Genomic DNA, 23,304 nt, shown 5'->3' with positions numbered 1-23,304 from the left:
CTGTTTTGTGTTTTGAAGGCAACAAATAGGATTGTATTACCCACAATGCTTAGTTGTGTTTTTTTTTTTCTTCTTCTGTAGTATCCCAGTAAACAAATGGCTGCTCTTTCCTCCCCTCGTGCCTTCGAGGAATTTTACATTGCGTTTTGTCTTTCTTTGCATAGTGTAGGCAGTGACTATGATGAGGCAGCTATGCTGAGGTCAACTGGGTTGGACTTGCATGCAGTATAATGCCCCCTATTGTCCACCCCATTTCCTCTTATGATGTAGCGGGGCTGAGTTTGTCAGTCTGGGTTCTTCGTTTGGCAGAGCTTATGATGACGTCACAATGAGTTATATGTGAGAGTTGAATGACTAATGGCTCTCGGCAGGATCATGAGCCCCCCTATTGTGACCAGTCATTGTCTTTATGGGCCATCGCATTGTTTTTTTTGGATTTTTGGGCTACAACCTGTGGTAGTTATGGTTTTACTATAACCGGATATTCCCAGTTGTAGCATAAGGAGAGGGATGGGATGGTCGCCGGCTGCAGCTTATGGTGGTGCATCACTTCCTGGCACTAAAGGTTGCTCCACCTGCACACTGCAGCTGATGGGTGATCCACATAACGTGTGTATAGTCCTTGTTCTGTGCCCCGGTAGCCTTGGCACGGCTCCTGTTATTGACCCTGCTCACATAGTTGAAGATTAACCAGAAATTATTAATCTTTCCATTCTCACTTGCACCGTTTCATAGCCATTTTCTATTCTTACTAGTTTGCCATGAAAGTGTTAAAAAGCCAGTGTGTTTGCGGACCCCACCCAGACGCCCTACATCAAGGGTACGTTCACACTGCTGCAGATGTTACACCATAGGTTTGATGATGTGGATTTCACCAATATAAATAGCTGAAGTCTTCACCATCAGATCCACAGCAGATCCGTGGACGTACCCTATGGGTGGATTCACACCTTGCAGATTTTTTTTTTTCAGGATATGGCTGCATCACCGCTTCATGTGTTTCTAATGTGTATCCAAATCTTCATGCAATTTTTTTTATTTATTTATTTATTTATTTATTTTTTTTGTTCAGATTCTGCAGCCAAATCTATGGTGTAAAAAAAAAAAAAAAAAAAATCCATCACGAGGGACTGCGCCGTAGCAATCTGCTGGCTATTGTGTACCTAATAAAACTTGTAGGGTCATATTATTAGCGCAACCGAATTTGCAGATTGGGGTGTTTTGCGTAATCGGACTGAAATTCTGCAACAGATTGAGCGAATAGGGCTAAGCATACTCCTGCAGAGGGTTGTGGGCATGCTGTAGATTTTTAGAGGCATGCCCGATGTTTATCATGATATTGTGAGATCCATGGCGGGATCTGAAATTATATCTGAGTGTTACCTGTGTGGATTTCATTACTGATTGTGGTGCAGATTTTTCTGGCATCAAAAAGCAGAACTCAAAAACATTGGAACTATGGGTGAGATTTATCAAACATGGTGTAAAGTGAAACTGGCTCAGTTGCCCCTAGCAACCAATCAGATTCCATACAGACTCTTTGGAAAATGAAAGGTGGAATCTGATTGGTTGCTAGGGGCAACTGAGCCAGTTTCACTTTACACCATGTTTGATAAATCTCCCCCGTGTATACATTTCCTTGAATGGGAGTGGGTTTAGAATAAGATGCTAAATGGGCCACATTGAAGTGATCAGTTCCCTATGATCACTTTGGTCAATTCCATCTTTTAATACAGGGATAGGGAACAGTCGACCCTCTATCTGTTGCAAAACTACAATTCCCATCATGCCTGGACAGGCATGATGGGAATTATTGTTTTGCAATAGCCGGAGGGTTGAAGGTACCTCATCCCTGTTTTAATGGAATCAATGACACAACTCTTTACCTACAACCACCATTTTGATGTCCAGGCTAGGACCAGTTGTGCGTCATCATATCATGAGTGATTGTAGGTTTACTCAGGGTGGCTGATACCATAAACTAATAGATGTCCTGCAGAAGGCATAAAATCTGTGGATGCATGTAAATTTGGGGGCGGCCATTTCCCTCAACACCCCTGGTTTGCCTTGGCAGATTTGTAGCTACACAAGAAGTGCCAGTCCTTGGTGGACAGCCATGTGCCCCTGGCCTCTATGGTGGTATGTGCCATCCCTAAAGCTTCTGGTGCCCATGTGGTGGTGTCCTCCCCTTCTCATGCTATGCCTCTGGGTAAAATAGGAGTCATACGGAAGTATACGTGGCATTGGTGGAATGGACAGCACTCCCAATGGGTGATGGCGCATGTGTTGAAAAGGTCCAGCAGCAGGTAGATAGAAGAGCTCGGCACTCACCAGATATATCATGCTTTTTTATTCACACGTACGCGTTTCGGCCAAGCATGACCTTCATCAGCTTGAAACAAGGCCATGCTTGGCTGAAATGCATCCTTACTGTACCGGTGATGCATGCTGCACTTGAATAAATAAGCATAATATATCTGGTGAGTGCCAGGCTCTTCTATCTACCCTCATACAGAAATATACACTTGTATGGCTACCATATTCTGGCCCCATACAACTTGTATAGAGCTGTGATCTTTATACAGGAAGAATATCTGATAGAAACCTTATAATAAGAAGTGTATTCTGAGCAATTCTTCACGCCAGAGCTTTCACTAAGTAGCACCCCGCCCCCACACTTTAACCGCACGGCTCCTTACTATACAGCGAAGCCTTTTCCTCTCATGTTACCTAAGTTTGTCTGCTCATCATCCCATTTTTAAAAGCCGATTATGACGTCTGAGGCTCCTTGAGATGCAGCTGTCAGCTATAAAGAATCGGCTTCCCCCACCTTCTTCTCTACACCATAGGAAATCCCTTCCTACAAGCCGCTGTATGGGGGGAGTGGTGACAATGAGGACCATGTGTCACTAATGTCATTCACATTTGCTTGTGCTGTGACACTGCTAAACATGGCGTCTTCTAGGACATGCTGTTAAAAAATGTGTCCATTATATTTCACAAAGTCGGCATTTCAAAAATTTTGCATGCAAATTTTACTATCAATTCTCAATGTCCCTAAATAAGCCTCCATGCTATTTTCTTTTTGTATTTTTTTTATTTCATAATTTAGCATTTTTGTATCTTTTGATTCTTTTGTCATCATTCTGTTTTGTAATTTATTTTTGTGTTTTTATTTTATTATTATTTTGTAATTCAAATTTTTTTTTTTTTTTTTTTTTTATCATGGTTGACTGCCAGTGGAAGCCAGTGTCTGTTCTCAGCACTGCAGAATATCCAGGGATTCATGTCCCCCAGGGCCTTTCTGTACGGTTAAGGATACTGTCCAATTGATGTCTTGCAGGCGGTATTACATCCTTATTTAGAATGGCGAGAAGCGCGGGGAATAGATGTATGACCTTGGGAATAGCAGGCCTGCCGCGACTCATCTCAGAGACGCTGTAATGTGTCTTGTTCTTGTTTTTTTTTTCTTTCTCTCTCTTATCTCACAGCTACATTGTGGTAGTAGATGAGGTACAGAGGTGAATTTGTCATTTAGCGGATTCCTTTATGATCACTTTGTAGGCTTACCAGCAGTCCTGTGTAACACAACAGATGAGTTGATCATTGTAGCATGGGTGCATATAGGCCGCCCTCATGGGCACTGTAGTGCGACACATCATCATGTATATTCAGGTATAAAATTTGGCAATTTTTTCAATGTCGGAATTGAGAGAGTAGAGACAATCCAGCTCCGGTACACAGGTACTGATCTCATCATGGAGCTGACACCTGTTTGCGGTAAATGCCCATTATACCCCGGTACAGCCTGATGGCAGGGTCGCCATACAGCAGCAATCTGGCTGATAACCTTGTTTCAGGCATCAGACAGATCAATAATTGCTTTGGTCTTCCATACACCAAGAATTGCCTTGGGGAGGAATTAGAGAAAATTAGCCATTATTACCTACCAGCGCGAGAAAGCGTCACGGCTCCCGGTATACCCACAACGTTCCACCCTGGGCTGCGGCAAACACTCTGCTGCAATGACAAACACAAAGAAAGAAGAGACGGCAAACATCATTTCACCCTAAAATGATAGAAGAATCATCACGTCAGTAAGTCATCGGCTCCTGGCAAATTCTGTGCTGCCAATTGTATTTCCTAGAAAGCTGGATGACACCCATTACAGCTTCCTCAGGGGGTGTCGCTCCACTCTCCCAGAGTTCTGGACAGTAATTGTGCCTAGCTATGGAATATGATAGATCCTTCACACAAGTGTGTCCACATTATGGGGTTCATATGACGTCCTGACTCCAGGAGGGTTGAGTGATAAATTGTCTAGTTTGAGGCTACGTGGTAATTGACCCCATAACACATGTCATGGCTGAAGATTGTGTTGGACCTGCAATTTGTCCTACCTGCTACCAGAAATCCATCCTTGGAGAGGCTGCGTAACCTTGTCGTCTTTATGGTGATGGTTGGCCATATATTCCTAGCCTAAATGACTTGAAAACCCTTTCCTCATCTCTAGGCTCCATTCACACCAATGCTATGGCTTCCATTATAGTGGAAACCACAACATCAGTACCTGTTGAATAAAGAACACCATGATATAACGTGACAAACCCCATTAATTTAAAGGGGTTTATTTCAAATGAACTGGTGCCAGAGATCTGTAAATTACTTCTTTAAAAAAAAAAATTCAAGTCTTCCGTTCATGCTGCGGGAGACAAGCGGAAATTCCGAAAGGAATCCCAGCAGCGGACTCCGCTCAAAACTCCGCCTGCCTCAGTGTCCTAATGTTATGTACAGGGCACCTCTACTCTCCGCTTAAAGAATTGACATGAGCGGAGGCGCCCTATACATAACATTGAGACACTGAGCCAGGCGGAGTCCGTGGCGGGGATTCCATTAGGAATTTCCGCCTTTTTCCCGGCAGTGTTAATGGGCCCTATGTCCTCTAGGAAGTGGTATTCTAGTCTGGAGAGCAGCAGAGGTTTTCTATAGGGATTTGTGTTGCGTCGCCTCTCTACTGTGTTAAAGCAAATAGTACTTGTTAACAGGTGTCATCCCGTCTTTGGAGCAAAAACTGCCATATTTGCTTAATTCTGAACAAAGTCATTAAAGGGATTAACATTTAAGGCCCCCATACACCTAAAATTGTCCTTAAGTTATGTCGCCCATAACTTAAGGACAACTATGGGGCCCCCATACACAGCAGACTGATGGCCTAATGGCAGGTTCGGCTGACGGCTTAGTCTGAGGTGTATGGCCACCTATAGAGTGTGGGAAAATATACAAGGGGTATGAATGGGGTGAGAAGTTTGAAACTAGAATATGATAGAAAAGCTTCAGTTTTGTGGTGTCCCATTAGAGGACCAGTACTGTTGGTACTAGAATTTGGCATTACCTTAGAGTTAAGTGGCGTAGTGTTCAGTCTACCTTTTGTAGTGGCACACGGTTACATAAGGGCATTAGGGAACATGGCATCTGCCCTGGTAACCAGAAGAGGTTCCCAGTATTGAGGGTTGTCCTAGGTGGGTAATCTCTTTAACGGAGTTCCTCAGCAGCTCATCATATCATCATCTCATGAAGGCAGTGGAATGTAAATCTGTGTTGATTCTCATAGACTTAAAGGGCTTGCTCATTCCCAAGGCTCCTAGTTGAAAATTCCTAATGATGTGATGGTTCTTGACAAGTACTGAGGTCAGATGAGGGAAGCGGCTTGGTTCAGTTCAGAGGTTGAACTTATAGATTCTGGGCCCTAATGCAAAACACTCCCACCTACCATGTGTCTCTTATAACACTGAGGTCTTTTCTGATGGCGAGGCCTTTGCCCCCCATTAGGCACCAGGGACTGTGTGTGACAGCTGTACCTGCCCCTTATATAGCTACATGCATTGTTAATTTCTTTCTTGTTCTTCTGATTCTGTATTTGTGCTGTACATGAGAGCTTGAGAGCCGATCAGCGTAGCTATTTCTTAAGTCATCGGATTACATGGCCAAAACAAATGTCCATCTGCTCTTCTTCCTGAGAGCTTCATTGTAGGCTGCGTGTGGTCAGAAGATGACCTCATAGCTTGTCAGTAGTTTTTTTTTTTTCCATCTGTATTATCTACCTTATTAAAGAATTGTCTTTTAATGGAATTATTGACTCTAAGCGGTCATCTTGTCTCAAGGCCCTATTACGCTAAGCGATTATCGGCTGTACTTGGCCAATTATCGGCCATTATGGCCGAAAATTGCTTTATGTACTAGAAGGCCGTTACTAGGGAGGCCGTTACATGCATTCCAAGTCCGTGTTCCGTTCAGAATGTGTGAATGTAGCCTTAACAAGTGGGGAATGTCCAAAGCACCACCTTAGCACATCACCTGAAAGAGGAAATCCCTGGGACTCCCAGAAGTGTGAACCTTGTCCAGCGTTTAGCTTATTACTGGATGGCTTTTCTAATGAAAAGGGATTTTCTAAACTACTTTCGGCCTAGATGAAAGACTTTCCCATTATACTGTGATACCTTGTATTATAGTGCTGGATTTTAGGACTGTCATAAGGACTTTCCTTCAGAAGATCTTCTAATTTTATGACTGTTATGAATACCTATTATATATTCAAATGTTCTGAATAGTCTATTGTTAGAGAAAAATCATAGAAGGATAGGGTGGACAGGGTGATTTGAACTCCGAAGACAACCTTCAAGCAACAGTGTAGACCACCATGATCTTAATGGGTTGGTTTCACGTAGCAAAGAAGGTATAACCAGATATTTATCACCTAGTGTATATAATATATAGTTTCCACAACCTATGCTGCATGTGAAGTGAAAACCAATTGCCAGTACTAATGGAACAGCTCATGTGGCTGATATTGAGCTGGCCATGAGTGACCCAAGAAAGTGGATGCCTGACGGGCCTTATCCAAGGGCAAAAGGTTATGAAATAAAGATCTGGTTTTATTTTGGCCTCTAGCTGTTCCGATCATTTGTCCCTCCTCTAAATCATCAGGTTGGATTCCTATAGGTGGTCTCTTAATCAGTAAATGCAATAGGATGCAACTATGTTGTTGCCGGTGTCTCATACCTTCAGAACTGTGGGTTGTCTCCTATTTGCCTCCATAGCGCCACTCCTGTTCTAAGTTTGTGGGTGGTATTGCAGCTCAGTTCTACTGAAGTGCATAAACCTGAGTTATAATAGTGCAGACTAGTTGAGAAAGGAAGCGTTTCGGCACGCGTCCTATCTGTCGGTGTGTATATGGGCTTGTTCAGATTTATTGCATAAATCACTTTGCAGAGATTTGCCGAGTGTCGGGAACTTTTCTCTATTGACTGTTGTGCCTATACCCTGGCACCGCCACCCGGTGGAGTGCCGACCACCACCTGAATACACGTAATACTGCACACAACCTGAGGACAGGTGTGTTTTTGGAAGAAAGCTGCTACGATTTTATATTCTGGATAACCCTTTTAAGTTGTTATTCATGTATGGTGTATGAATGCGCTAATAACCATTTAACCCAGTCAGGGTTATCACTTGTGAATTTCCCCATGGTGGGACTATTATAGGATTATCTTATTTTTACTGACTACAACCCATTTCACATGCCTGTAGTCTCCCATATTGTGGCTTTATATTTGGCCTTGCTAGGATTGTGATTGGACTATGATTTATGGTTTTATTATTGGCACAAAATACCCCTGTATTGAGTTCTATTATACTGTGTTTGTAGGGTACCTTCATTGTGCTCCCAATTCGTACTGGATTGTATCCACCGAGCCCCATTGACCCGATAGATGCCAGAAGCTGCCGGCTGGTATGTCAGGCATCCGTTAGAAAACAGTGCATTAAAGGTTTTATTACCTATGGGTGTCATACGCCTGAAAATCTTCCACCTACGTGCCTTACGTATTTGTCATATGTTTGTCTGCTGTTGTATTGTACTGTCACGTTTTTATTGTGCCCTTCTACACAAAAGCAAAATGTTCCTCTCTACGACACAAGATGTGGCATTGATGTGACGCTGCCATCTCGGATGACTCGTCCTTTGCTGCGAGCGCTGCGTTACATAATATTCCTACGTTTGAAGATGGGTGGATGTGACGTGACCACTGAGTTTATGCTCTGTGTTCCTCTGCCTGCAAGCAAACTTTTCTGATACTGCACGTAGGAAAAAAACACTCTTGAAATTTTCCTGCTCGGTTAACCCATTTTTTTTTTTTTTTTTTTTTTTTATTCCACGACTGGTATTCAACTTTAATAGATTTCTTTGTATGGCTATCCTTTATTGGGAGGACCATTTTAGGGGGCCTAAAAGGATGTTCAAGTATTCCTAAATTCATATAATGCCGGAGCTGTAAAGAAACTCAAAGAAAAGCTATACTTGCTTGCCTGTTCTCCCACATGTCCTGCTACAGCTCCCATTTGGCTCCTTCCAATCCCCTGAAGGTTATTTCTTCTGTTCTGCTTCTGAGAGGAGATGTTGAGCAGGACCTGCCTATTCAGCCAATCACTGGCCTTGATAGGACACTGTGATCAGTGATTGGCTGAGGTGCCATGTTCTACCGCAGCCTCTTGTCTCTGAAGCAGGGAACAGGGTAGGTAAGTATAGTACCAGAATGATTTATATTTATTGACACTGAGACGCTTCACTGAGATGTCACTTCTTTGGGGCGGACAACGGAATCCGCCTGATCATAGAATGGAGCTTATGGGAGCGGCAGAACTTCAAGTGGGAGCATGGAGGAGTTTGCAAGAGACGGAATCTGCAACAAGTTATCTGCATGATTTCCTTAGTGTGCAAGGGCCCTTACAAAGGGAGTCACGCAGATAACCCCCGCTCCCGCTTGAACATCTGGCCATCCCATAGGCTTCCTTCTAGGCTTAAGCTTATCCACGCGGATTCCATAGTGTGACCGGGCCCATAGGCTGTATCTATGTTTTCCTGGCGGCTGTATCTATGATCCCCTGGCTGCATGAAATGTTTCCAGACACCAGGAGTCAAATAACTAGGTGTTAAAGAGGATGTACCACCTGGTACATCCTCTTTAATCTGAACCCACCTATGGGAATTCCCTCCCACTGGGGGCGGGCCAGCCGGCCTCCAGTGCTTGAGCACCGGCCGGTTCCCGTGCATGGGAACGGGGCCTTGGACCGAAAAACGGACCGCGGCACCGGCTTCCCCGTGTCGGCGCCGTTCGATAGGTGGGTTCAGATTAAAGAGGATGTACCAGGTGGTACATCCTCTTTAAAGTTCAGACGAACATTGCTGAACCCGAACTTTTGGCAGGTGCACTCATCACTTCTCTTCACCCATTGTGTCAGGTCATAAGAGCCCATATATAGCCAGTTTTAGCTAATGACAACTCCCACCTTTATTTCTTTTTCTTTTCTAAAGAGATCCTGTACCTATCCACTACCTATCAAATGGATCACGGTGCACCCTGTACACTTAGTGTCACTGTACTGAATATGCAACATAGTCCTATGAATGGAGCATCCTACAGAATGGTTGTTGCCTCCATGGTGTAAGCTACCGGTAGGCAGAAGGAGGTTAATTGAAATTCGATGTGTGATTTGCACATCTTATATTTGATTTCAGCTATTTCTAGCTAAGATAAAAGGTGATAAATAAAAAAAAAAGCAATCAAAGCGGTGACATTCGGAAATGTCAGCGGTAAATCTGGCGTGTCGGCTCTCGACTCGGGAAAAACTTTTAATGTTGTAGGAACCTATGCTGTAACCTTCCATTATAGCAAATACATATGCCCCAAAAGGATTACGGGCTCTGAGATGTTGGATGTACCCTATGACTCAGTATACTATGTGTTTATGTATTAGAGTAAATTTTGATGTGGTGACATTGGCGGCATACACCATAAAGATCATATACCTTACCCAAAACCTTCTGATCCAAGGGATCGGTGCTCCTTTACCCCAATGACTATTTAGGATCCTTGGAATGATTGGCTGAATCTTTTGTTTGCAAATGTTGTAAGACTTATGGAGAATGGTGCATCGCTTTTCACCACCGTAATAGGGGAGACGACTATGATGGGTTCTATTTAGATTCCCGAGAGCGTGGGCTTTCTTGAGGATGAAGACATCCATAAATGATTTGTCGTCCGCCATCCCAAATCACAAGTTAAAGAAATTGTGGCGCAGCTTACTTGCAGTTCAGACTTTCCTTCTGGCTTTTTTCTTTTTCTTTGGGGTATTATGTTTCCATTGCAGAGATCCTTCAATTGAATGTAGCTGAATTGAATGAAGTCCTTTGGGAGGAAGTTGTAGGTTCCTTCAAGGAAAGCTCAAAGAGAAAGTTTCTAAGATTCGTAATCTGTTAAGTGTTGTATCATACAAGGCCACGTCTGCACAGGGATACATAGGGATACGCTTGGTTTAATAGGTAGAGTCGAAAATTCCATTATGTTGCACGTGGATGTTTTATTTATGTTTCATCAAAAGTCTCTTCATCAAAGAAAAAATTTGTTTGTTTTTTTATCTTGAGAAATTATTATGCCACAAGGTGTAATTTGTGAGTGGAACATGCAAGTCTTCAATGGGTTATCCCAAGATTCAGAGTTATAATGTATTATACGATAGAGGATAACCAGATGATCGGTAGTGGTCCTGGCAGTCGCACCAAGCAAGAGAACAGAGGTCCCTTGTCCCTCGATCGAATGGAGCAGCAGTGTGCATGCCTGGCCAGCACTCTATTTATACTCTGAGACTTATTAATATTGCTGTACCCACTATGTTCAGAAGCCCCATAGACAGTGAATGGAGGGTTGGCCGAGCATGCACACTATTGCCCTCTTGGTCTGACTACCCAATCGGTCTGTTAATTATCCCCTATCCTGTAGATGACAACCCTGATCCTTGGGATAACCCCTTTAATACCCTTGAAGCGCTTAACCTTTAACCCTTTCATCGCCCTAGACCACAATGTACCTTTTATGGTATTTGGACACTGCAATGGATATTATTTTTTTAGGCAATGAATAGTAGTATGGTGTGTGCTGAGATTTTTTTTTTTTTTTTAAGGTAACGTTAGGCAATGTGTGGCAGGAATTTTCGGCTACTGCTAGGCACACATTTCTAGAAGTATATGTTTTATGTGGGCACTATGTGGTAGTTATATTTGGATCCTTTTTTGAGGTCTTGTTTAGACGATGTATGGTCATGATTAAAGATGAGTGAACCTGGAGCATGCTCGAGTCCATCCAAACCCGAACTTTCGGCATTTGATTAGCGGTGGCTGCTGAAGTTAAATAAAGCCCTAAGGCTATGTGGAAAACATGGATATAGTCATTGGCTGTATCCATGTGTTCCAGTCAACCTTAGAGCTTTATCCAACTTCAGCAGCCCCCGCTAATCAAATGCCGAAAGTTTGGGTTCGGATGGAGTCGAACCCAAACCCGGTTGGCTCATCTCTAGTCATATTTGGGCACTAGTGAGCTGTATATTATGGAAGCGTTATCTGACAATATACAGAAGTATTGAGGCTAAACATTGCATTAAAAGTATTCTCTGTGCGTGTATATACCCATCTCTTACATGGCCAACTACTGTATCTATTGTGTATGGAGGCCTCTCAGCTCTTCTCTAACAGCAGATGTAGTTAGAGAGAAGGGTGTGTTTGGTTTAGAAGTGTTTTTTTTTCTCCCTATTTAGAACATACATGCACTTTCAGCTGAGCGAGCACATGTATGGCGGGGATTGGGAGATATATCTGTCACTTCTTTGTCCGACAGCTATCTATGTATATGGACAGCTTTAGGACAAACTTGCACATGGTGCATATAATTGCATATACCTGAATGGAGTCTGTAGTTATCCAGTGTTACACAAAAATGGCTACTTTCTTCCAAAGTTTTTTTCTGGGCCTTTTACATCTAGTACTCCACGAGAATTTTTTTATGTTTAGAGACACTTATTATGTCCAATTACGTGGTTCGGCGATGGGGTCGAATGTGGCCCCTCCCTACGCAAATTGCTATATGGCTGATTTTGAAGAAAATTATGTATATACACATTCTTTATTCCAACAACACGCCCGTATATGGCGTAGATTTATAGACGACATATTTTGCGTATGGGAGGGGCCACTCGACCTCTTATTGTCCTTTTTTGCCGATATGAACACAGTGTGGGAGGAGCTTAACTTTACGATTTCATACAGTAAAGACAAGGTTAATTTTTTGGACACCACTGTTTCCTTTGATGAACAGAGACATCTATGTACTGACATTTACCGTAAAGAGACAGATCGTAATAGTCTCTTATTGTACAGTAGTGGTCACCCCTATTCAACAAAACGAGCGATACCGATTTCACAATTCAAACGGGTAAGGAATATTGTGACCCATCCCGAGACTAGAGAGGTGAGATTGAGAGAAATGGAAGAGAAGTTCCTCATGAGAGGTTATCCCAGTAACATCTTAAAATCTGCACTTAGTGAGGGTCCCAGGCAGTCGAGGCAACAGTCTAACCGTATTCCATTCGTGAGGAAATTTCATCCTCTAAATTATAAAGTTGATACCACCATAAGGAAATATTGGCACATTTTACGGGATTCCCATCCTGATATTCCAGAATTTAAGGACTTTCCTCTTATGTGCAACAAGAAAGCACCCAATTTACACAATAAATTGGTACGCGCAGACTTAGGGGTTGAACAAAAAGCGTGGCGTCAAAGGATACTTACAATTCAGAAGAATGGTACTTTTCCATGTCTGAATTGCCAGTCTTGTTCTAATATTATTCGGGGTGATAAATTTTATCACCCACACACTGGGAAAGAGTTCAATGTTCGGGGCCACCATACGTGCAACAGTAGTTGTGTGATTTATCTGATTAAATGCCCGTGTGGGCTTTTATACATTGGTGAGACTATGCAAAGAATTAGACAGCGCATGAGCCAGCATAAATCCACCATCCGATGTCATAATACCTTACTTCCTTTGCCAGCACACTTTGAAAAATGTCATCATAACTTATCACAGTTTAAGTTTCAGATTATCGAGAAAGTACAAACTCCCAGACGTGGTGGTGATATTAAAAAACTTTTATTATATAGAGAGGCTTACTGGATTCACGTCTTAAACACATTAGAACCGCATGGTCTGAACAGAGATTATGAAGTCAGCCAGTTTTCATAAGCGTTTTCTTCTATCTTTTTTCTTTTTTTCTTTTTTTCTTTCTTTCTTTTTCTTTATACTTATTGTGTTTTGCACATTTTATTCACAGCTTCTACAATCGGGAGAAAATCAATACTAAATCGGAAGACTAGATGTTATACGTCTTGTTATATATTTTCCATGTGAATTGTAACAGGGCCAGTCATGGGTTAATGACTCAGGATTTCGTGGGCCATTCTCATGACTTACCTGATGACGTCATTTTTGTGAGCCTGTTTGCTGATAAAAAGCTGCACTTTGTGTTCATCTGTATGCTGTTGAAAAAGGCCTGATGGCCGGAACGCGTGCAGCGTCCCATGTGTGAATAAACACAGAAACCTTATTTTATTTCGCAATACGTGAGTGCCGGGATTTATTTCTTTATACATGTGCGATTGTTCCCTTGGCACCTCGGTGAGCTGGTGTGCCGATCGTTGGCTTGGAATCATACTTTCTTCCAAAGACAGCCCCTCTTTTGTCTCCAGTTTGGGTGGGCTTTTGTATCTCATTTCCATTGAAGTGAATGGAGCTTAATTGCAAACCACACCTGAACTTAAGACAAGAGTCATGCTGTCTCTGGAAGAAAGTGGCCATGTTTTTGTAGTGCTGGATAACCCCTTTAAGGATCCTTCAAACAGATCCTGTATCTAAGCTTCACTGCTAGAGCATGACATCTATTATGGCTGAATATGTCTTATCACTCCCATGACAACACGTTTCAAATAGATGTATGTGTGTGTATGGATATATGCAAAAAAAATGCGCATTAATATATATATATATATATATAATATAAAAATTTTGTATAGTGTGTGTGTGTTTTATAACTTCTGTAAAATATGGGTGTCATGGTGGGTGATCAATACTATTTTAGGCCAAAGGCTTCTTGTAAAAGGAGTTTCTTGGTCTTTGTTGCCATGACAACACTTCCTGCCCTTGTGGTTTGTCATCTTATTTTATCATAGTGAGACAGGGCTTTCAAAATCATCTAAAAGGGTGAATGTGATTGGTGGAATAACCAGTGTCTTGTAACTTTGAGCAGTTAGAACCTGACCACTTAGAAAGAGAGAAGATTCGTAACCTCCGAATCTGCAGAGTCCACTTGGGTAATGTACTATGAGGCCTTGTGCACATTGCTATATCTGCTAGCTCCATTCCATATTGTATCTATTGCTCCCTATCCATATACTGCCCCCCCCAGCCTTATGATGCTGCCTATTCTGCCTAAATAGACTGTATACTCACCCCCTCCCACCTCCCTCCTGATCCACCTCCCCCCTCTACCGTTGTGGTCACTCTGAAGTCTTCCTTCTGCTGTTCCCATCTTGCCTCTGATAATGTTTCTTGTGGGTAGGAACAGGCTTTGTGTACAGTTTTTGCCTGCACAAAACATCAGAAGCAGGAAAAAGAATAGCAGTGTGGACTGGAAGACTTCAGAATGGCAGTGACAAGGAATGGTGAGTATGCAGTCTTTTTATACATTATTTTTGCTGCACCAAAAGGTGTGTATAGTAAATGGAAGAGCTCCTTTTTAATGAAAGTCTAAATGATCCCTTAGTATGTTTGGTGAAAGCTCCTTTCATGCATGCGTGTTATCTGTTTTTGTTTACCACCTCACATTTTGGGACTAAGGGCCCTATTCCACCGGACGATTATCGTTTGCATAATCGTTAACAATTAACGACCTCAAACGACCGCTATTGCGAAAGACCTGAGAACGTTCACTCATTTCCATGGAACGATAATTGTTACTTATGATCGTAATTGCGATAGTTTTTCTTCGCTATTTATTCGCTATTGCGTTCGTATCTATTGCGAACGACCGAACGATGTCTTATTCAATGCGAACGATTTGCGAACGAGCAACGATAAAAATAGGTCCAGGTCTTATAAAACTATTAATGTTTTCTCGTTCGGTCGTTAATCGTTAACTGCATTTCAACCGAATGATTATCGTTTAGATTCGAACGATTTAACGATAATCTGAACGATAATCGTCCGGTGAAATAGGGCCCTAAGGGTATGTTCACACTAAGTAAAATAGGCGTAATTCCGCGGCAGAGAATTATGCCTGCCTCAGTGGGTCATATCATCTCAATGGAAGAGCGCGTGCTCCTCTGCAGCGCCGCTCTCCGCTCAAAGAAGTGACACTATGGGACGGGCTATGGGACAATGAGAAAGGCAGGATTCTGTCGCGGAATTGCGCCTGATTTGCTCAGTGTGAACATACCTGACCAAACGTTTTAGAGAATGTCCATCCAACAGGCATCTCCCCAATCCCCCATACACGGACATCTCTAGCCAAGCCTGCACGTGTTCTGAGTGTGGAGAAAGATGCTGCCAGTAACCAAGGGATTGGGCCATGATGAAATCCAGCATTTCTATCTAGTTCCTCTCCTAACACCTGCTATTGGGGGGAGAGTTAGAGGCCCCATAGATATTAGACAGTCCATTGGCCAGCTTTAGTTTAGTTTGTCTACTTTCTACATATATGTTGTCTTTTTTGTTAGCGACCTTTGCTTACTTTTGCGACTAAAGGAATTGATGGAACAGGGCAGAGAATAATTGTCTGTACGTATTTGCCCATGTGACCACCACTCCATAGTCTTCAGAATAGTTGTCTGAAGCCACAACTTCCTGTCCCCGGCCTTAGAAGGAAGAGCAGCTCTGCAGCATAAACTGCTACTGTATTACAATGTACTGTGCATTTCACAGTTTCTTAGTAGATCTTAATAGGTCATTACTATATACTGGTAATGATTAGCTTGTACTCCATGTGTTCCTATGTATCACAGTGAATTGATTGGTGATGGGCGAACTGGCACAACAAAGGTCTTAGCCCAAGGTTGCCGGTTTTGCCTTGGTGTAATTATATTTGTTCAGGGTGCGTTCACACCTACAGGATCTGCAGCAGATTTGATGCTGTGTTCAGTTATTTAAATGAAATCTGCTGCAGAAAATCAGCTCCTGTAGGTGTGAACGCACCATCAAGGTTCTTTTGCCGTGTAAAGGTTGCACCAAACAGTTCACAAAATAGCTCAACTGGATCTCAGAATGTCTTTGCTTCAGCTCTACCTCCTATGCCTCCATTGTTGCCCTTTAAATGGTTATGCAATCTTAGAAAAACATGGTCGCTTTCTTGCAGAAACAGCGCCATGGGTGTGAGTTTTGTAGCTCAGTTCCATTGAAGTAAATGGAGCTACTTGTAATACTACACCCAACTTAGGGACAGGGGTGGTGCTGTTTTTGCAAAAAAAAAAAAAATCTTGAATACGCTCTTAAGGATAAATAGTTAATACTAGCTTAGGTGAAGCACTGTTGTGTGTGTGTGTTTGGGTGCATCCAGTTTGTAGGTATAGTCATATAGTGACCTGCCTAAGTAAGGCTATGTTCACACTACTTTTTCACCGACCGGACTTTTGCGACCAAAACTACGGCCGTAGAAATACGATCGTACGGGCTAGTCTTTTTCTAATTTTGATTCCTAGCATGATTATAAACTGGATGAAACAGGTCATTTACTTTAAATATTGCGCCCAGCCCGAGAAACCACTCAGAATTTTTTTTTACATCAAAATCAAGTTTAATTCGAAAGATATAAGTTTTATGTTCGCTGCCGCATTGAAATCCACGGCCATTGTTGCAGTATTGCAGCCGGAAATAATTGACATGTTCATTTTTCAGGGGCCGTATAAACAACGGCCGTTATCTGATACATAGTGTGAATTCAATGGCCGTAGTTACATTGCATTGAAGTCATTATAGGGAACCTTAAAACAACGGCCATAGTTTTGCTGCGCGGACAACGGCCGTTATTTTACGTAGTGTGAACATAGCCTAAATGTTAAGTTGCCTTTAGAGACAATTCAAGGTGCCTTTAGGGGTTGCCACCTTCCTTTGTGAACAAAAGGATAGGGAGATAACTAGGCCTCATAAATTTTCTATAGTGTTTATCCAAAGATTTGCTTCATAGGAGGAGTAGTCCGCTTTGAGAAAGGTCCCTTGACAATCAGCCTCCCTCTGATCTGAACCTCAGCGATCACTGTGGGAGAAAGCTGGCAGAAAGTGTTGGGTTTCTCTGCAGTGCCACCACAGGTAATGTTTAGCATTACACAATGCATTCAGATCAATGGTCTCTGTAGTGCAGGACAGGTCCTCCAGAGTAAGAGACACTCTCTGTAACCCTTCTTCACTCAGTTTCTTAGGAATTGTGGTATATGTGGCTTATAGTATTTGATGTTAGAACAAAATTTACTTGATGTTTTTATTCTAATGGATATTTTATGTACATAGAAAACAGCAATACAAAGAGCTACTTTGTGATGTCCATTCAGGCGCACAGGGGTCATTCCAGCCTCTGAGTGTTGGGTCATCGTCCAATTCAGCTGCACTCAGATGGTGCCAAATTGGACAAGATCTTGTTATTGTTTCTTACGGCCAAGCGGTGGCTTCTACTTGTGTTTTCCAGCAAACTCCTATAACATCTAATAGACTTGGATCAGATTATGGTTGGGTGTTTATTTTGGAAACCCTAGATTTATGAGTGGGCAGAAAGGTTTGGGAGACACACAAAATGTTAGTGCAATTATGTTGTTCTGTTTGGTGACATTGGTCCATTGTTGGTTTTAGATGTGGTATGGTGGATACTTTGTATTTGGGGATTCAATTGAATTCAAAAAATTGAATTGAATGTTGAGATTTGGTTTGTTTCTTTGTCGTATTAATGTATTTTTTTCCCTTTTAACTACTGGTAGTTTACATCACTTCAAGACCACTGAAGTCTCACCTGGGGCCCTAGTACTGAATCCCCTTTACAGCTTACCCTTCTGCAGTATATGGGAGGTTTAGTGAGGGTCCCAGAGGTTGTCATTATTATGGAACTAGGGAATTCTTTTCCTTATAGTACTGTGTTATTAAAATCTCACCAGGTGGCAAATTCTTAAGAGGTTGTACATGGCTGTTTTCTTCCACAAACACATGGGTTGTGTGTATAGCAACCACCACCATTAGGCCAGGTTCACATATGTCTGGTATCCCTCAGCTGTATCAGATGGAAGTACCAGATGCAACAAGTCTTTTCCATCTGTTGCTTAAATGGCGCACAGTGCCTGAACTATAGACCATGTGGCATAGTTGCCTTCTGACATGATTTTTAGAGGATTGAAAAAAAACTGGAAAATAAATGCATGCAGAGTTTTTATCTGGTGCCTGCACACCTTGCTGGGTAACCAGATGAATGGGAACAAGCATGAGGTTGTGATTTGGTAACACTCACAATGTGTGACCAATATGGTTAATTTCTCCCAGAAATACAGTTTTTGTAGCACCCCATTAAAAGTGTTTGTTTTCAGATTCATTGGCCATAGGCTAAAAATTCTGGCCATAGGCTAAAAATATTATCCCAGGCCCCTTACAAAATAGAAAAAAAAAACTTACCTAGTCTCAGTACTCCACTGTTCTTCTGCAGCTCCTTCCAGTCCCCTGGCCGCCTTTTCAGCTTCCGAGAAGAGCGCTTAGTAGCAGGACCTGCAGACTCGGCCAATCACTGGCCAAGATGAGACACCACTACGGCCAGTGATTGGCTGGAAGGTTCTAATACTGAGTGCTCATCTCGGAAGCAGACTATCGAGGCACTGGATGGTGACAGACAGGCGCAGCAGGAGGCCAGGGCTATGTAAGTATGTTTTATTTTTTTTTCTATTGTTTTGTAAGGGGCCCGACATAATATTAATTTTTAGCCTCAGGCTAGAATACCTTTTTCAACCTGGCGTGTGAAAACTAAAATGACTTGTTTTTTCCTTCTTCTCTCTCTCTCTTTTTTTTTTTTTTAACGATTGTAAAAAGAGGAGCATAATTCTATATTACAAAAGACAAAAATGTACACAATACAGTAACTTTAATATGTCTTCTGGTGAAATACTGGTTTTTCCTGTCTTCTTCATAAAGGCTGCTCCTATTCATTAAGAAATCCAGCGCGCCTATAATCTAAAGTCAATAAGAGGGGGGAGATGTTATCCTGATTGTTTTACTACAGGGCCCGAGGGGAGAAATTGTGACATACAATTACAGAGTTAAGATATGGGTGGAGACGGTAGACTATGTAAAAATCCATATGTTGATCCATAATATGAATGTATAATCTACTCAGGTCTGAAAGAATGGAAAATAAGCCTTAATATTGCATCGGATAGCTGCCCTTTCCTTAAAGGCGGTAGTTTTGGCTTTTTAAAATTATTGCTGGGGCTGATAAAAAATAAATAAAATATGATACTTACCCCCAGTCCCGGCGTCCTTCTGGTCTTTAGCTTTCTTTTTCTTCTGCCTAAAACAAGATGTGAGGTTGAAGCAGGACCAATTACTGCCTTAGATGGGACATTGCTGTTGCAAGTCCGGCTCTGACCTCTCATCTTGGAAGCCGGAAGAAGAGAAGAGCAGGTGAAGAATAGAGGTAGCTGCTGTGGGAGATGCACAGAATCAGGGGTAGGTAAGTATATATATATTTTTTTACCAGCCCCAAGTATATAGTGATAATCTTATAATGCTAACAAAAAGTGCTATGGACAAGGACTTAAATGACTCTGTGTGTGTGTTGCCTGTAGTGTTTTACCACCTCTTCATCTCATTTATTGACCCCAATGACTAATGCAAATTTTCTTTTAAAAAAAAAATCTAAAAATATTAACTTGAATGATAACTCGCCATTGTTAACCTGAATTTACACATTGTGACACTCTGGCATCTCCAGTCCCGGCTGGTGCTTGGCATCTTCTTCCCCAGCTCATCAATGTCTGTAATTGTTGTGGACAAAGTCAATCTCTTCCTCCTCTTGTGTCTGGTCTTATTTGTCTCGTATGAGTAAGCGGCATGAAAAGCATTACCATGAAACTTCTGAAACCTGCTCTTTGTGCCTGTTCTGACCTCATGGCGGAGCCTTTATAATAGTGTGATGATAACATCTGCACAGACTTCCTCCTTTAGTAGCTCGGTTGTTTCTCTCTCTCTCTCTGTAGTCTTGGGGTTGTTTTTAGGGTTTCATCATTTTCTGAGCTAATGATTTAAGAACAAAGAAGAAGAAAAAAATGGTGCAGACAGGACGTGTAGTAGGAGGGTTCAACCCTATAAAACCATAACTGAGTTATTGGAACTCCAGCCTGAGGACAAATCTGCTAAGTGTGTCAGCTACTGTTCCGATTGCTATCTATCCCTGTTCTGGCTTCATCATAAGTGTGTATGCTCAATGCAGCGAAGTGTGCGTGTTTATTGCAGAGGGGAGAGGTACTGTACATATTTTTCACTTTTTGAGAAATTTTGGTTTGTCACATATACATTAGACTGATACCTGCTGGCAAGCTTATCTCCCTTGACCTTCCAATATACATGCGCACTCAGTTTGGTGGGGCATACAGTTGATGTCACAGCAGGGACGGACATAAGTATTGGAATTGTGGAAATCCAGTGTGTTCCCCACTTTAGGGTCCTATTAGACAAATTAGATTTTACCCAAAACGATATATGGATTTACACAAAACGATATATGGATAATTTGCACAATAATCGTTCTGTGTAATAGGGCCCTTAGTCCTCAGGAGGCAGGAATGGTTGTATGGAACTCTGCACAAAAAACTAAAAAGTATATTGATGAGTGGAAGAGAAATCCAGGGTGCTTACCAAACGTGATGTGAACAGACCTCTATGAATCCTCTATCCTGGCATAATAGGATGCCCTCTGTATTGTTTAATGTCTCATTGGAATATGTATGTATGAAAACATTCTTCCCTTGAAGGATACCTATGTACATATACATGTACCCAACTCGTCTACAATCTCTATGCACACCTATACTGGCCCATTGTACATCGGTCCGACGTATATTCAACTTACCTAGCAAAAACAGAAACAAAAATTAATCAAAAAGTTTTACTTCCCACAATAATCTGATCCTTTACCCAAGAATCTGACTAGTACATATGACTAGAGAGAACTTACAGTAAGTTCAGCTTTGCACTTATTGCCGTTTAGGCTGAGTCAGTCTTCTTTAGCCGCCGTGAGTCAAATGCAGAGTGGTTGGGTTCGTGTGAACACTTCTGATGAACATGATGATTTTTAAACATGTTAAAAGACAACAACGATCAGTCGATGATTGTTTCTTCAGCTGATCCTTGTCTTTATTACACTGAGCAGTAATCTACCAAATTAGCTCGATTCAGCAGATTATGGCTCCAGGTAATAGGGCTCATACTGTAAGCTCACTCTTCTCTAAATTTGACTCTTCTCTTTCTGGAAACTTGTCAACAGCCTTTTGGTTTTCTTCAGTAACCATTGGGCAATGAAAAAAAATAAATAAAAAGACAAAAAATAAGCATCAGGGTGTCTCCACTTGATGGTTCTTCTGGATAATAACCTCACCTATGAATTTTTGGAGTAAGTTACCCTGTTTGTAGGAATGTGAATTGAGAAATGGGCATGACTTGGTCATGTATGTTTTTGGTGGTATGAAACATAGAAAGTATTCCTTACACCACTTACTCACCTTTCAGCCTCTGCCTCTGAGTACATGACTTGCGGTCGGAGCACAATTCTTCTCTTGTGTGGCTTTTCCCCTTTTATATTGTGTTAACAGAAGTTCAGCCAAACTTTTGTCTGTTGTGTTTGGATTGGACTCTGTTGTTCCTAGTCTAATCTAAGTCAACCAGTCTTTATTTTTCCATTCTTTTTCCTATTTTCTTTGCAGTGAACTAGGCAATTTTAATGTTGCCTTTTTTGTTCTTTAACTCTTTGAATGTAGTAGTAATGTTTGTTTTTTTTAGTAGAAAGAAACTTTTTGCCTTAAATTGGAGTTGATCCTCCAACAAACCTTGTCCTTCAAGGGGCTGTCGAGAGTGAGACATTTAATTCCTTAAACTGTGCCACACCTGTCTCTCTGTTATGCAAACCATTTACCGGTGTGGTGCTGTTTCTAAAACAAGGCAGTTTAAATGTGGACAACCTCTTTTTAAGTTGACCATACATTAGATTTAGGACAATAAAATAGGTTGATTTAGACTAGAGATGAACACAACTCAACCATGCTCAAGTCCGATCGTTCTGCATTTGAGTATTGGTGGCACTTCCTAGGACTTCTTCAGCCACCCGTATTCAAATGTTGTACGATCAGACTCCAGCATGCTTGAGTTGTGCTCATCTCTAATTTAGACCTTTTTTCATTGCCCTGTCTTTCAGGAAGCAAAGGTTTGTAATCTTTAGTAAGGTCTTACTAGTTCTGCTTCCTTCCGGATTCCTCTAGAGCAGAAGTCTTCAATCATTTTAATGTAAGAAAATTATGTGCTTTTTATGATGTTTATTAGAGATGAGCAAACCTCGAGCATGCTCAAGTCGATCCGAACTCGAACTTTCGGCATTTGATTAGCAGTGGCTGCTGAACTTGGATAAAGCCCTAAGGCTATGTGGAAATCATGGATATAGTCATTGGCTGTATCCATGTTTTCCAGACAACCTTAGAGCTTTATCCAAGTTCAGCAGCCCCAGCTAATCAAATACCGAACGTTCGGGTTCGGATCGACTCGAACCCAAACCCGGTTCGCTCATCTCTAGTGTTTATGCATGGTATGGTTTTGTTGTTATTTTGCCGCTTAGGTTTTGTGATACAGTTTGAATCCAGAACCAGCTCTGGATCATAGATGAAGACCAGATGCCACTACTTCTACTCTTTACACCAGGAATGGACTCCCAAAGAAGTATAAGCAGCATGTGTTCTTTATATTATCTAATGTATTATAATACACACCCGGTTTGGGCCTCAGAACTGCATTGTGTAAGAGCACTCTTATAAGTTTCCCACCTATTTTGGCATAACTAGGCATTATCTAAGATATATGGCCAATCTTCTGCTTTTGGGGTCCGGTATATTTATTTCTCCATATTGAAATATGTGTTTAACAACCTTCTTGGATACATAGCTGAACTGGGTTACTGTAGTTTATTAATTGCATAGTAAGGTCATTGCATTTTTCTCTATGGTTTTATACTGTTTTTGTTCTGGTATAAGCAGTCTATTGGATTTGAACAAGTCTCACTATTTTAGCCAAGTTCTATAAATTTGCTCTTGACGTCAATGGTCGGCCTTCGTTTGTTTTGGGGATTTCTGCTGTTCTT

The 23,304-nt window shown here is 41.7% G+C and overlaps 1 protein-coding gene across 9 annotated transcripts in view; it reads left to right on the top strand.

Annotated features, from left to right (window-relative positions):
* Positions 1-23,304, top strand: part of CTBP1 (C-terminal binding protein 1) — a 224,976-nt gene that overhangs the window by 164,251 nt on the left and 37,421 nt on the right. Inside the window, exon 1 of one of the 9 annotated variants that reach the window (XM_069977270.1) lies at positions 14,181-14,257. The exons of the other annotated variants lie outside the window; for them this stretch is intronic. The gene's annotated coding sequence lies outside the window, so the exon portion shown is untranslated. Of the gene's footprint in view, positions 1-14,180; positions 14,258-23,304 lie in introns of those variants that run through there. 9 annotated transcript variants of the gene reach the window in all.

This window comes from Dendropsophus ebraccatus, chromosome 7, assembly GCF_027789765.1.
Source record: "Dendropsophus ebraccatus isolate aDenEbr1 chromosome 7, aDenEbr1.pat, whole genome shotgun sequence".
NCBI lineage: Eukaryota > Metazoa > Chordata > Amphibia > Anura > Hylidae > Dendropsophus > Dendropsophus ebraccatus.
Note: the sequence above shows the minus strand (reverse complement) of the source record. Positions and strands in the feature narration are given on the sequence as shown.